Genomic DNA, 15,965 nt, shown 5'->3' on the forward strand with positions numbered 1-15,965 from the left:
TTCCCTCAATTTACCTAAATAACTACAATTATTTTGTGGGATTCATTTTTGACCCCCCCCCCCAAATCCAGGCTGTCACTCAGACCTGTTGGATCTTATTGAAGTTCTAAAGGATCTTATCTACTCTAATTCATGATACACTGTTTCTGTTTATGTACTGTAATTTTTAGCTTGTGAGCTCATCTGAAGTGGGAACTTACCTGGACAGTAATATTCTGTGGCCTAGGTTGAGGGTATGTTTCTCCCCAGCAGTTTTGTGTTTGCTTCTGCCAGGCATTCCAGGAATATCAACTTATGGAGACCAATCTTTATGTTAATTTCTTGGGTTAGGGTTCTTGTACTACGCAGGTGTTGTGAGTTCAAATTCTAACTCAAGTAGTTACAAATTCTCAGAGGCAACTCCCCCTACTCCACCCAGGGCCCAGGTCAGGACAGACAAGCAACATGCTCCTTTCCCCATACCTCCTGGGGTTAGTCACGGCACATCTTAAGTTTACATTTGTTGGTCTCAGTTCCCTTGTTTTGGTCCATGTAGATTTTCTTTCCTTTCTTGCAAGCTCAGCTAAGCATTTCAGAAGTCTGTTGTATTTTGTGAATCAGTCCATGCATTCTGTAGCAGGAGGGACTTTGGCTTATTTGATAACTTTGCTGAAAACTGAAGCCAGAAGATGTTGATTCCTCTATTAAAATATTTGTGCCATTTATCCTTTCTGTGCCTATTGCCAGCTCCTCAGTCCATACCACCCCCTCCACATATACAAAAACTTTGGTTATGACAATCACATAATAACATGTGGAGTTGGAAGGAGCTTACTGGAACATCTTCTCTGATCCTTTATTGTATAGGGGAGGAAACTGAAGCCCAAGAAATTTGGGGATTTTCTTAAGGGCATAAAGATGATGAGAGATTGAAGAGAGCATTGAACCTGGGCTTTCCAGATCCAAGACCAGTGCATACCACATACCCACTTTTTCACAAGTATTACTGAGTACCTACCATATGCTGGACCTTTCAAATACTTCCCAACTTTTTTTCCTTTCCAGGGCACCTGAAGAATTCGACACACACATCAGTAACACTCTCACTCAAATCCTGACTCTCACCCTGGAGAGACAGGGACGAGTAATAAGAATCTTGATGAGGTGGGATATGAGGGAGGGTTTGACAGAACAACCAGAGTGCTGTTTCCCCCCTTTTCACCCCAGCCTCTGTGCCCTGTTTGAGACAGGCCTACAGTACACCAAACTGCTTCCTGGAGTCCCTCTGCCTCCATTCTCTCTCCTTCCATTTCACACTGCACAGCACTCCTGATGTAAATTCTCTAAACTGTTATTCATAGTGTTGTATCCCAAACTGACCACAGCTTCCACCTTCTTACAAAAAAATACATTACAATTAAAGCCTTCCGTATCTGATCCAAACTTATCAGCCACCCTCCTCTGTCATCTCTCCCTTCGCTCTATCTTCTCCCTTCCCCCCATGTAGTATCCAAATCCTCCCATTGTTGAGCTCCTTCGAGGACAAAGACCTTGTCTGATCCATATGTGTGGCCACCATATCACCAGGCCTTCTGCCCTGCACACTCAAATGCTTAATTATTTTGTTGATTGGTTGCCACCCCCCCAAAAAAGTCCTAAAGGCCTAAAAGGAGAAAGGAAAAAGAGAAGGGGGAGAAAGGAGGAGAAGAGGAAGGAAGGAAGGTGGTTGGAGAGCATGAAACTGGGAAAGGATCAGGAGGGAGAGATGGGAAGAAGCAAGACTGAGGCCCTGATCCAAGCCACGGGGTCCCATGAGTGGGACCACACTTCTGGCTGGTCTGTGTCTATCCAGTTCTTCCTGGGCCCATGATTCTCTGCCTCACCTCTGGGTCCCCAGATGTGTCTGTCCCTCAGCTCTCTCTCCCTTTTGGTTTTTCTGGCCCACATGGAGTGGGATTCAGTTTAATATTTTTAGAACTGTGGTTCCCATAACAACCAAGCAGGAACTGTTGTCCCTAAAGTGTAGCACGGGCACACGTGCGCACATGCATAAACACATATGCACACGTGCACACTTGTGCACATGCACACACATACACAAGTACAGGCATACCCACTGACATACATTTGTGCATTCGCTCGTACATATATACACTCATACATGCACAAGCACACCCACATATGTACACATGCATGCATTCACACATATATACACTCACAAACACATGCACACATGTGCATATGCACAGATATACACCTGCATGCACATGCATGTATATACATGAGCAAAAACACGTGTGCATACACAATCATGCCCCAAATTATTTTTGCACGTTCGTAGGAAGCACAGAGGACAAACATCACTAAAACAAAAGACAATATAAGGGTATGTTTGGCAGTCTGCAAGAGCAGGTGGATTTAGGAAATCATTTTGGCAGGGGAAGGCTCCATGGGCTTAGTATAGCAAAGGGGTGCAGGGGGGCATTGTATTGAAGCATAGACTTTGCAGTTTGGTGACTTGAATTCAAATCTTGACTGTGCCCTTTGTTGTGCTCTGAACTTTAGTTTCCCAATCGGTAAAGTGGGGCTAACAATAATACCTATTCAATAGGTTTATTGACAATTGAATAATATGCATAAAATGACTAGTGTGATGCCCAGCATTTGGTTAATAGGAGCTGTTATAATCTAAATCTTAGAAGAAATGATTTCTTATTCACTCAATCTAAGAGGACTTTCCGGAGGAGGAAAGAAATTTAGGAGCTAGGGGAAGGAAGAGAAGGTGTGGGGCAGGAGGGGAATTTGACCTGACTGGCCAGAGTCCATATTAAATGTGCCTCTCTTCAAAAGCCACCTGACAACTCTACAAATTATCCTTCCAGACACTAAATGCCCAATATCTCTGCCTTGGCAGGAATAGGATGGGGTCGAGGAAAGTCCTCTTCACCCTCATTTATTGGAGAATCCTGGGGCTATGCTAGATCTCTGTACTGCTGTAGCTGGACTGCCCACATGGCCTTGGCCCTCAGCCCTTCCCAAGCCAGTTTCTTTGCCTTTGCCCAAGCACTGCACCTAGTCTGAAACGCCATCTCTTCTTTTCCTCATCCAAAGCTCAGCTCAGCTCAGCTCAACCCTAGGTCTGGGAGCCCTAACACCCTGTCTGATTTCCCCACTGAAGCCCTGTAGACTTCCTCCAAGCCTAAGACAGTCAGATTGTTCCTGCTTCAGCAGCTGGCTGGACCTTAAGCCACGGGCGGGCCCTCTAGGTGCTCCAGTCCCAGGGAGTCAGGCTTTTCCCCTAACCAAGTTTGAGGTGACAATGGGTGAGAAGGAACCAGGGCCAGGGGCCACTGCCCCTTTCTTCCTCCTCCAGGTCCCGGATAGGATCTGTGACGGGGACACGTGCTCCTAGATGACACCCTCAAGGACAAGACTGGGTCCCGGGACATGACAGAGTCCCTCCTAGTTCCCCTGGTTCCCCAGGGATGCCCAAAGGGGCCTGACCCAGGCAGTCTCCGCGGAGACTGTGCGTCTGACCTGAGGTCGCTGAATGCACAGCCCGCGGCGCGCATCCCAGGAGGCTGCCTAAGGGCCGGTGGCCGTGATCCCAGGAGTACTGCACCGCGCCGGCGCTCTTCCCGACCCACACCCCCTCAGAACCGCCCACCTCCGAATTTGCCCCGAATGGGAGCAGGCCCAAGCCAGAGTGGTAGGGTTAGGGCGGAGAGGTTTGGATTAAAGGTGGGCAGCGCAGGTCACAACCGGAGGTGCCCGGGGCATGGAGAGTGCACTGGGCGGTGCTGCGACCCAGGAAAACAGGGACTGAGGGGGAGCGCGGCTGGGGCGCCCCCGCACCCTCAGGGCGGCGCCGCGGACCCTCCCCCACCGAAGCCACCTTCGGCGGAAAACGTGGGGTCCCGGCGCAGCCGCTTCTGGCGGCATCTGCCGCTCCCCAGCTCGCAGGAGAGCCCGCCCCGGAGGAGGGGCCGGCTCCGCCCCACCTCCTCGCCGCCTCCCTCCCCCTTCCCTTCCTTTCCTCCGGCCGCGCGCCCCCTCCTCCCTCCTCCTCCTCCATCCTTCCCCCACCCTGTTTGTGTGCCCCTCCCGCTGCGACTGGCTGGGAGGCTCGGCCGCCCCCGCCCCGAGAGGGAGGCGGGGGCACCAGCCGCGGCGGACACCCGAGGCTGCGGAGGGGAACGAAATCCGAGGCCCCGAGGCGGCCCTGCATCTGGCCCGGGCACGCGGGGGCTGCCTCTGCACCCCCAGCCGAGGGCCGCGGGGCCTGGCCTCGTCGCGGGGTGGAGGAGGTAAGGGCGAGTCGCGGGCGCGCTGCGGGACCGCTCCTGGAGGGAAGGCTGGGAGGACCTCAGCCGCTGCCTCCTCCTCTTGCTTCCCCCCCACCCCCCACAGCCCTCTGGAGGCCCGAGAGGCTCCCGGACAGGGAGGGATTTGGGCAGGCCAGGCCAGAGGCAAGGAAGGGGTTAATTTAAGGAATTAAAATCAGAACGATTTGAGACCAAGCTTCCCATCCCCCCCCTCTCGCCAGTCGCTCCCTGAGCCAGGCTGGGGGGCGGGGGCGGGCTCCAGACCCCACTGAGACTCCGGACCTTGGAGAGCTGGGGCCAGAGGGAGGGAGGAGGAAGAGCGCCCTCAAACCCAGCCCTCTCCACCTGCTTCTGAAAAGGGGTGGGGGAGGGGCTTGGTGTTGAGGCCTGGCTGGGCACCTGTGCGGGTGTCTGAGGGTGGGAGGGTTTGGGTGCCCGTATGCACGTGTGATAGTCTGGATGGTCTGGAGGTGTGCATGTGTGTGCAATGCATGTTTCTGTCACCTCATATCCCAGTGCCTCTGCCAGTGACACTGCCCACAGTGATCTTGATGTGTGCACCCCACTGCATTGCTTTGCATGTGAGTGTGTGCCACGGTGCCTGCGTGCACTTGCCACAGTTTGCCTGTGAGTAGCAGTGGGGCCTGCTCTCTCCTTAAGTCGAGTCTGCAATGAGGGGCCCAGAAGGTTTTCTGGGTGTGGGATCCAGGTGCTGGAGCTATGTATGTGTGACCTTGGGAGGTGTGTGCATGTTTGTAGGAGCCAGAGAGTGAGGGGGAGCTTAGAACAGAAAAGGCAGTGTCAGGGCTGCCAGGAAGCAGAGGACTGGACGCAGTGACCCCAGTGGCTCTTCACCAGGCTATAGTGACTACTCTGGGAGGTACACACGTTGGGCCACAGCCCTAGGTGTGGAGAGCCAGAGCCCCCACCTCCTTGGGTTTTAGAGCATCAGGGAGCATTCCTTTATTGCCCATCCACAGGGGCACCTCCAGCTGCCTCCCTATCGTTCAGATACCTCCTCCACCTGCTGACAGATGTCTCCTGAAAGCACTGAGCTTAGAGTTTCATTTCTTTGGCCTGTAATGCCATCTACTAATATCCAAATCTTCCTCCCCCATTTCTGTAATTTCCACCTTCTCTGCTTTCCTGCACATGGATTTGACATGGAAAGAGGGAGAAAGAGCTGTTGGGCCCGGAAGGCCAAGTAGGAGGGAGAGTAGATGCCAGGGGCATGGTGGAGAGTTGGGGGCAGGGGAATGACCATCAAGAACGAAACTCTGTGAACTTCTCAACTTTGCCTGATCTGAATTTAACAGAGAAAGAGACAGAAAGAGGGATTGTGGTGGTATCCATGCACTTGTTTCTAGATTTAGGGAATATTTACTTTTGGCATATTTGTAGTGGGAAGGGGTCATGGTTGTGGAAAGGTCATTGCCATCCTGCCTTTGAATTCCCTGGACTTTCCTACCTCTCTGTCAGCCCACCACTCCCTTCATTCATTCATTCAACAAGTATTTATTGACTGCTACCATGGGCCAACCTGTGAATATTACCATATTGGTAGGACATTCTACTTTCAACCCAGAGAAACATGGTATTGAGTCTAAGAGCATGGTTTTGAAGTCAGTCAAATAGTCTTGGGTTCAAATAACGGTTTCAGTCATTCACTGGTGTATAACAAACCTCCCCAGAGTATAGGGGCTTAAAACAACATTGATTTATTATTTCTTGTAGTCTGTGGGTTAGCTGTCACTGTGACTGTGGGCTCACTTGGCACTTCTCAGCTGCATTCAGTTAAGAGACTGGCTGGAAAGGAACATCAAGGTGGCCTTTCATCCTCCAGACACGTAGAGGTCTCTCTACACATGGCGTCTAATCACCCAGTAGTCTAGCCCAAGTCTTCCACATGGCAGCTGGATCCCAAGAGGAAGTATTCCAAGAGGATGCTCTGCCTGCATCAGTCTCCCTTAATGTCCTATTGGCCAAAGTCACAGCCAAGCTCTGAGTCAGTGTGGGAGGGGACCGCATAAAGGCAAAAGTGCTGAGGCGTGGCTCATTGGGTGCCACCAAAGCGACAGTCTGTTACAGTCACTTACTGGCCTTGGACAAGTGCTTTGGCCACTCTGAACCCCAATTTGCTCACCCTAAAATGGAGGTAATACCAGCTACTTGGCAGCACTCACCTGAGGACCAAATGACAACCATGTTTTCTCACAAGAATTGTTAGTAGATGAATGTTCACTGTCTCGATTACTAGGCTGCAAGCACCTTGAGAGCATTACTATCTAATTCATTTTTATGTCCCCAGTGCCTGGCACGGGCCTTGTGGTTGACCTCTTTCTGTTGGGTGGATAGAATAGAATGAAACAGACAAGTCCTAAGCCTTGGAGCTCTGTAAGAGTGACAGTGTCAAGAAGACACAGCAAATTCTGAGCTCCCAGTGGGTGACTAGCAGAGTGGGGGAAGCACCTGTTATTTGAGGTGATTCTTGATTTAATTGTAACCAAATTCAGCCAGGTCCACGACAATGAGTGGTGGCAATCACTTTGGTTACAGAAATCAATCAATTGATCCATTATTCACAGTAATTCTTCTAAGAATATACTAATGTCTGTTGTGCGTGTGGAAGGTGTGAGGGTGAGTCATTGTCCCTGCCCTCTAATGTATGTGTAGGGTGGGATCTGATGTACAAACAGGCCCATGACCAGCCAGCATGTGATACCTGTTACCATCTGTGAAGAGCTATGGTAAGGAGTGATTCGTGTTGTGGTGTGACTTGAGCTGGAGGAGGGGGCAGAGGGCTTCATGGAAAGGGTAGCATGTGAGCTGGGCTTGCAGGATTCACCGGATAGAGAAGGGAGTCCCAGGGGGAGGGACCAGCATGAGCCAAGACCTGAGGATATGACATCACATGGCACTTCTCAGTGAAACTAAGCCCCATGGGGCTCACTAAGGATGCACATGAGATGCAGAGGTGAAAGCTAGGACTGGCCAGACTGAGTGGTGGTCAGATTCCAGCCAGCCTTGAGGGCAGGCAAAGCAGGGAGGACTTGACCTCTCAGAAGATGGCCTGCCTGCAGAGATGTTTTATTAGAAGAAGAGTGATGTGCCTGGATCTCATTTTGCGGAAACCATGAAAATTCAAAGCTGGAGGAGTTAGAGACTCCAGTTCAAAACGGTATCAATGTCCAGATAGAACGGGTTAGTAGGTCTGGGACAATGGCTATAGGGAAAGCAAGAAATAGAGTCGGGGGGTGAAGGGGTAGAGTGTGTGCTCAGCATGCATGAGGTCCTGTGTTCAATCCCCAGGACCTCTATTAAAATCAATCAATCAATCAATCAAATTACTTCTCCCTCTTAAAACACAAAAAAAGAAATAAAGTCAAATATTTTGAAGATAGTATTGACAAATATCAGCAACTGATGAGATCTGAGGGGGATTTTGAAATTCAGAGATGCCTTGGAGGGGTGCATGCAGGGTACCAAGTAGGTTATGAGCATGTTGGTCAAGATGGAAAACCTGAGAAAGAAGCAGGTTCGACTGTGAGTCTTGTGAGCTCACTATTAGCCATATTAAGCTCTGAGCCGCCTGCATTGAAATATCCATTTTGTCCTCCCTACTTACTGCTTCTAAGAAGCACTTTTAAAAAAAGAATTGCTATAAATTACAAGTCTGAGGCATTGAGTTATCCATGCTTCAGGCTAGCGGAAGTGATGGTATAGGTTAAAATTAGGTTATCTGTGGAAGCATTTAAATATGTTCAGGTGGCTTTCATCCTCGATAATGTCTCCGGATTCTCCCAGGCAGCCTCCTCCCCTTCACAGCTGAGCATCCTGCATCCACTCGCTGTCTGCTTGCATCCTTACCTCACCGTCCTCTCGACCCACCTCAGCCAGGCTCATTAGCGTGGCCCTCTCTAAAGTCACCAGTGGACCTTTTCCACCTCTGCTCTGACTTGAATTGTCCACGCCTGTTGTTTACACTGAATTCTACACTCCTTCCACCCATGACGTCCTCTCCTCCCCACGGTTTTCTGCCAGAAGTCCCATTTCTGCTGCTGGTTCTTAGGAACTTCTTGGTTCTTCTTACTCTGCCTCTTTGAGCGCCCGCCTTTTCCCCCCTGCTCTCTTCTCTCTGCACCCTCTCCCTGGGTCCTGCTCATCCAATTTTGTTTTTATGCTTAAGTTGCCAAAACTGTATTTTTGGCTCCATACTGCAAACTAGGTACCAAACATCTTGACTTCCAAGGCCCACTGGAACCTCAAACTCATGGAGTCTACAACCAAGCTCACTATCTCTCCCCAAAACCCGCCCTCATTCATTCTCCCTCTTACTGAACCACACCCCCACCTACAGAGATGCTCAAAACCCAAACCTGAGCCTGATCCATGACTCCTCCCTTTCATACCCGTGCAGTCATTTGGTCACCAAGCCTTCTCCGCTCTCTTAATTGCTCCCACATCCGTCCTTCTCCCCATTTGCACTCCTGCTACCTTGGCTGACAGTTTCCACCTCTGTGGAGGGCTGTGTTCCTACAGCCTTCTTCCTGACCTTGGCCCTCTGTGGTCCATTCTCTAAACTACATCTGATTAAGTCCTTGCCATCCCCTCATTCCACAAACACTTACTGAGCATCTACCCTGTGGCAGGCTCTGTTGCTAAGTGCTAGGGAAACAGCAGTGATTGAGAAAAACAGTGTCTCTCCCTTCTCTGAGCTTCCATTTTCCTTCCCCAGGGGAAGCATCCCCTTTCTCACTTCCTTGCCTTTGTACATGCTGTTTCTGCTACTCAGGATGCCTTTCTTGCCCTCCCCAACTTCAATAATTACCCTTCCTCACCTGACAACTTTACTTTGCTCATCAAGAGTCAGCCTAGATACTACCACATCTGGGGGTTCCCCAACCCCCCATTTCCTCAAGCTAAGTATAGACCTTGCCAGTCTCTGGCATAGCGTTTATGTCATGACTATATTGTCCAATGCTTTGTCCGTCCCAGGAAATCACAAGCTGCTTGAGGGCAAGGACTGGACCGTGTTGGTCTGTGTGTCCGTGGCATATCTAGCACAGCATCTGGTATATTTCATGGCACAGAGCAGGGACTCAGTAAATGTACATTAAATATATGTGTGTTTGGATAGAGTTTAGGAGGGAATTCTAGGTTAGGAATACAGATTTGCAAGAGTATTAGTTAAGACTTTTGATTGCAAGTGATAGAAATCCAACCCAAACTATTTTAAGTCAAAAAGGATAGGTACTCATTCATGTAACCAGAAAGAAGAAGGATGAGTGGGTCTTGGGCACAGCTGTGCCCAGGTTCTCAAAAACAGGTGAGGACTCTCTCTCTAACCCTTGACTCAGCTTCCCTCTGAGTGTTGCCACATTTTTTTCTCCATGAGGGCTTTCTCCATGAGGTAGCGGGGGCCACACAAGGCCATAGACAGCTTAGTCATCCTAGCATATGACCCCACAGGGACAAGAGGACTTCTTGGTCTTTCATATAAATTCCCAGTGAGGGATTCAGTTGGCTCAGCCTGAGGAATCATTATGGCCAGGAAGACGGGGGTGCTGTGATTGGTCAGGCCTGGGTCTACCCTACTAGGACTGGCAGCCCTGTCAGAACCACATCCTCTTTTTGGGCGGCTCACCAAAAACAGGATGAGATGTTGGTGATACCAGAAGGTGAGGAAGACTTGCTGAGCAGATAAAAATAATAATAATGTCCACTGCAGGAGATCTCAGTGACCACGTGGTAGTGGAAGCCATGAAAATGTAAGATGATCTGTGTTTCTGGCAGAGTCGACATGTGAAAACGTGACAGTAGACAGGAGCCAGAGAAGACACAGCTTGAGATGGCTGGTCTTATTTAGGAGATGAGACTTACACACTGGAAAGCCTTAAAAAACAAAAAAAAAGAGATAATGCCTCTGGTTGATTCTTCTACCCAAAGATAATCTTGATCTGGACTTAAAAGAAAGTAGACTTGAAATAGACATCTGAGATGGGGGAAAGAGATAACAGGTCCTGAAGATGGCAAGGGGGCAGGGCCAGGCTGGAAAAGGAGGCAGGTCTTAGGTCTGCAGAGGTTGCTGATTTGGGGAGACTAGAATGCAAAGGAAAATCTCTGACTGTTCTGTCAAGCTGCTCACAGTACAGGATTGGGATGGAATTTGAATAGACAATACTTCTATTTTTCTTTTTCTGTCTCTCCTCTCCTCTCCCTGCCTCCATCACCTTCTTGCCTGCATTCAGGCAAAGCTTCATGCTCATGCTGAGGAGCTGGGTATATGTAGGGAGAAACATTCCTAAGAATGATTCATAGTCATTCCTCAGCTCCCAGAGATGGAGGGAAACTGTGGGGTGGGGTGGCCTCAAGTGAGCAGCCACCTGGACCCCAGAAGCCCCTTCCTTCCTCTAGCTTGCACACCCACACTCAGACGTGCACCCCCTAGGGTACCCCCTTCCCCTGCTCTCTAGAAGCCTGCCTAGCAAGGTGCTATGCGGGGATAGGGTGCTTTGAGAGTGCATGAAGTGGGGAGGAAGTAAGCTAGTACTTCTGCGGCTCTGAAAGATGCTCCCACAGGAGGGACCAGCACTTAGCTGGGATGGACAGCCACACACAGGTGCTCTGGCACCAGGCTGACCGTACGTTAAGAATAACCCTGTTCCTGAACAGTTGTGTGTGTGTGAACCAAATGCTACTTACAATATCTCCCTGGTCACTCTGCCAACTTCTTCAGTTTTATCTATGTCATTCGTCTATTCAGGTTTTTTCTTTCTTCTTGAGTCAATTTTGATAATTTATATTTCCCTAGAAAAGCACTCAGTTCATCCAGATTTTCAAAAATTTGGGCCAAGAGTTGTACCTGGTCGCATTTCAGTAATTAAAAAAAACTTCTCTGTGTCAGTGGTTAGATCCCTTTTCTCATTATAATATTATGTCTTTGTTTCCTTTCGTTTTTCTCCTTGAATAGATTCGCCAGAGGGCTATTTGTTTTGTTGGTCTGTTCAGAGAGCCGTCTTTTGGATTCATCTCTCAAGGCTACTTTTTGAGTTTTAATATACCTAAAGGGTGACAATGTTAGAACAGTAACTAAATAGTTCTCAAAAAAGATTCAAGTCCCTGTCTTATTTATACTAAGGTATTTTTAGATGAAATAATACAATAACTTGGATTTGCTCAAAATTATCCAGTAGTAGGGTTAAGTGTGAAGCCGGGAAACAGTGTCCAGATGAAACAAAACTGGCCACGAGTTGATAATTGCTGAAGCTGGATGATGAGTACAGAGAAGTTTCCCATCATATTGTCTAGATTTTGGAACATGTGTTAAAATGCCCATCACAAAAAGCTGTTTGTTTGTTTTTTGAATCTTTCTCTCACCATGCATACCAAAAATTTCTAGATGGATTAAAACTCCAGTGTATAAAAGGAAACCACACACCCTAAAGAATTTGCATGCTAACCAATCATTGTCAGTTTATAGTGTTATGGCTATTTGTTTAAAGCCCTTAATTTAAAAAAAAATCTTCTTGACTTTTAAAACATTGAGATGACAAAGTGCTAAAAGAAAACGAATAACTTTATACAACCCTTGGGTGGGGATGGGTTTTCTAAGCGTTGACAACAAAATCAGAAATCCAAAAGATTTTACCGAAGCAAACTTTAAAGCTTTAATATGTCAATAAAGACAGTAAACAAAAGTAAAAGCCAGTCAACACACTTGAGAAGAAAATGTCTGTTATATAAATGACAAAAGATCAATATCATAAAAGGTCTTTGCAAATCAATAAGAAAAGATGAATGCGCAGTATAAAAAAGGAGCAAAGTAGTGCACAGACAAGTCACCAAAGAGATATAAATGACTTCAAATTGTGGGGAAAAAAAAGTCCAGCCATTAGTAATCAAAGAAATGCAAATGAAACAGCTAGGCTATTTTTCCTCTTTCAAATTGGCAAGAGTACTTCAAGGCCAAAGCGCTAAGCCGAGAAGTTTGGCTACAGCTGACAAATGATGGGAGCCATTGAAGGAGCATGAGCGGGAGTCATCTGGAGACAGAGGCATCTGGTGCCTTGTGTAGGATGGTGGAGAGTGGAGAGACTGAAGGCTGGGCCAGCAGTCCAGGGATTGGGGGAGCACAAAGCATGAGTAAGAACTGTTGTGTTGTGAGCATTTGAAGGAGGAATCAGCAGAGATGATTTGTTGGTTAGCAGAGAGCAAAATCGAGGTGGCCAGTGCTGCGGGGTGACTGGGAGGACAGTGGCACTGGTGAGGGAAACAGGGATGCTGGGGAGTGGGTGAGGGGAAGTCCAAGATTTGATTTTTGACACTGTGGGTCACTGTCTCAGTCTAGAGTGTCTTTACTGGCAACTGACTCAAATGATTTAAGCTATAAAAATTTTTTGCCACCTCCCACAATTGACAAGTCCTGGGTTAAAGTTTTAGGCATATCTGGATCTGGGTGCTCAAGGGATGTCATCTCTAGTCTTTTTCTTCTTCTTCCCCAAAGAGAGGACAGAAATGGCCACCAGCAGCTCTGGGCTCATATTCTGCCAGCTGAGCACAGATCCTGGAGTGGCTGGATCCGCCTGGCCGAAGAAACGCACCCAGTCAGTAACTAATGATAACTGTGACTGATGGACAGGCCAAGGTCACGTGCGCTCCCCTGGAGTCAGGGGGTGGGGTCAGCATAAACTCAGAGTAGGGAGAGGTTTTCCAAGGGAAAATGGGGGGCGGGGGGTCCAACCACAAAGGGGGACTGGAGCTGAGCAGCTAAAACAATAAATGTCCACTGTCTTCCACCTCTGTCCAAGATCTAGACAGATCTCTATCCTCCTATAATTAAAAAATTTTTTTCTGTTTATCATAATGCAAGTATCTGTCACAAAAACTTAAAACACACCTGTCCCATCTCTGGAAGGAGATGTTCCAAGTTCTCACCCACTTACCCTGCCCAGCCCCAACTCAAGATCTTGGTGATGGGCTGTCTGTCTGTCATGATACTGAGCCAGGCCCTCATGGTCTTTCAATTTATGGCCAAACGACAATGATGGAGGGAAAATGGGATAGCTGAAAGAACAAAACCCCTCCCAGTTGAAGAAGGGAGATGAGATAAAACACTCAGGGATCACAGGTCCATAGCGTGGTTCACATGCTCGACCACTCGGTGTGGACAAGGTTCCCTGGCCTGCCTGTCGGCTGCTCTGGTCCTGCTGTCTCTGAGAGCCTCCCCTGCCTTTCATGCTCCGTGGCTGTACAGGAAAGGGGCTTTGAGGGGTCATCTTCCATGGGTGCAGGTTTAGGGGTGGGAAACTCTAGGGGCTGAGTAATCTCTGGCCTTTGTTTTCCAGGTTTGTGGTTTTTTTCCTGGCAATACAATACCCTTAATCATTAGGAAGCTCTCAGTCAATTTACATTCAGCCATCCCCAGAGCTATTAACCAAACTAGAGACCTCACTGAAAGTTGTAATTCTTGAATCAAGTCCCTGGTGATGGTGTTGGGGGAGGAAGAGGAGTTGTCTCTTAGCAACAGGCCTGGGTCCTCTGCCTGTCCCAGGAGCGCTCAGTTACGTGGCTGGAGCTAGGCCTCTGCCGCCGGCCAATGCAACGCCTAGCCTACGGTGAGAGGCAGGGTCCATTTGCTCCTCCTCACTCAAGCTGCATCCCAGTGGAAGGTTGCTTGTGTTGGGCAATGGCTGCCTCTGTTGAGCTGGGAGAGTGTAGCCAGAGGGGTTCAAGAGAGCCTGAGGAGTCCGTAGCCTGTCAGGCCCCAGGTTTGTCTCCCTCTGTGTTTCCAGCCTGCCTGTCTTTGCTTGAGCTGACTTTAGCTAGAAGCAGAGGACTGGCTCTTAATTATCTGACTCTCAGCCATATTGGATTACTGGCCTCAGGCAGAAAGGGCCTCTCTGAGCAAAGCCGCATTTTCTTCCTCTCTGCTTTTAGATGGGCCTCTTTCAGCCACAGTGTGTCTCTTTCTTGCTGGACCTTTCTGAAGTCCCTGGGAAAATCCGCACCCCAGCATGGTGATATTTTTATACAAGTCCCCTAAAGTTCCAGCCTTGGTAGGAACATCTGAGTTCTAGAGGCGGTAGAAGAGTTTAATCAGCTGCTTTGTTTCTGTGTAGCTGTGTAGATGGGGTTCACCAGCTTCTGAGTAGGGGGAGTGGTACACTCTTAACTCCCCGACTTAGTTCAGCTAATTCCTTCTTAGGATCTGTGCTTTAAAAAAAATTCCATTTCTGATTCTAATTTCTGAGTTTGGACTTCTTCCTAGTATAAGTAAGACAGACCAAACTCCAACTGGCTTAAGCAAAAAAGGGAATTGATTGACTCACACCACTGAACAGACGAGGATCTCAGAGTGTGAGGAATCTCTCTTCCTCCATCTCAGTTCTGCTTCGTGTTGGCTCCATTCCCAGGTGGTTTGTCCCAAAGGAGACAGAGATTGGCCCTCTCCACCCTGGCCCTCCCCATCCGCTTAGAAACCTGAGCCCAAAGAGGATGCTTTCCCAGTAGTGCCAGAGAAGTCCTGGAGAAATGACTCGCTGACTCAAGTTGGGTAATGTGTGCCCACCCCAGGACTCTGTTTGGCCAGGCCAATATCACATTCTTACCCCTGGAATCAGGGGTGGACCGTCAACTCCTACCCAAACCACATGGACTGAGAGAGTAGGGAGGGAAAGATGGTTCCCAAGGGCCAAAGCAGGGTGCTTTTACCAGGAGGAGGACTGGGTGCAGGGGTGGCAAAGGGAACAGACATCCACATGGAAATGCCAGAAGGCAAATGGAGCTCCAGGATAGGTAAGGATGGAGAGGTAGAGCTGAGAGGCAAGGCTTAAGGATGTGAGTGAACCAGACTATGGGAGTGAACCAGACTACCTGGAAGAGGGTAGAGGCTAAGAGGGGCATGAAGGCAGACCTCCCATCAGGAGGTAGCAAGAAGAGGAGGTCAGAGAACCCAAACTGGGCAGCTTCATTGCAATAGGACCATCCAAGGGACCAACTAGGTGAAGACCCTTGATGCATCGTCTGATTAGCAAGTGGTCTGTGACCTGGGGGAGCACAGTGACAGCAGGTGGTGGTTGAAGCCCAATTGCAGGCAGTTGGGAAGAGGATGGCAGTGAGGAATAGGGTAGAGACCCCACAAGGCAGGGGAAGAATGACTGGAAGCCAGAGATGAGGGGGAATGGGCAGCAGGAGTTGTGGGTGACCAGGGGTGGGATGCCGGGAATGGTGGTGACTTGTGCCAGAAGGGGAATGAAGAAGACAAATATGGCCCTTGGAGCAAAGGGCAGGGCAGGGATGGAAGGGTGTGGCCCAGAAGCAGGAACAGGAACAAACAGTGACATGCACATAGGTATCTTCAGGTGAGGTTATATCTTGGTCACTGCAACATGGTACCATTTGTCCAGCTGGTCTGATGAGTGTAGTTTGCGTGACATGGACATAAATAAGCATCTTTTAAGGATTTTTTTTTTGAGATGTAACGTACATACAGCCAAGTACATATAGTGCACTAATTATAAGTGTATTAAGTGTATTAACTGTATAACCTGTATAACCACCACTCATACCAAGATAGAGACATTTTCAGCATCACATAAGGTTCCCTCCTGCCCATTCCCAGTCCATATAGGCCCCAGGGTAAACTTTATTCTGATTTCTGTC

The 15,965-nt window shown here is 48.7% G+C and overlaps 1 protein-coding gene across 1 annotated transcript in view; it reads right to left on the minus strand.

Moving 5' to 3' along the window:
• The window catches only part of LOC102538218 (retinol dehydrogenase 12-like), a 305,649-nt gene that overhangs the window by 215,760 nt on the left and 73,924 nt on the right, over nt 1–15,965 (minus strand). The window lies entirely within an intron of this gene.

This window comes from Vicugna pacos, chromosome 15, assembly GCF_048564905.1.
Source record: "Vicugna pacos chromosome 15, VicPac4, whole genome shotgun sequence".
In the NCBI taxonomy this organism is placed as follows: domain Eukaryota; kingdom Metazoa; phylum Chordata; class Mammalia; order Artiodactyla; family Camelidae; genus Vicugna; species Vicugna pacos.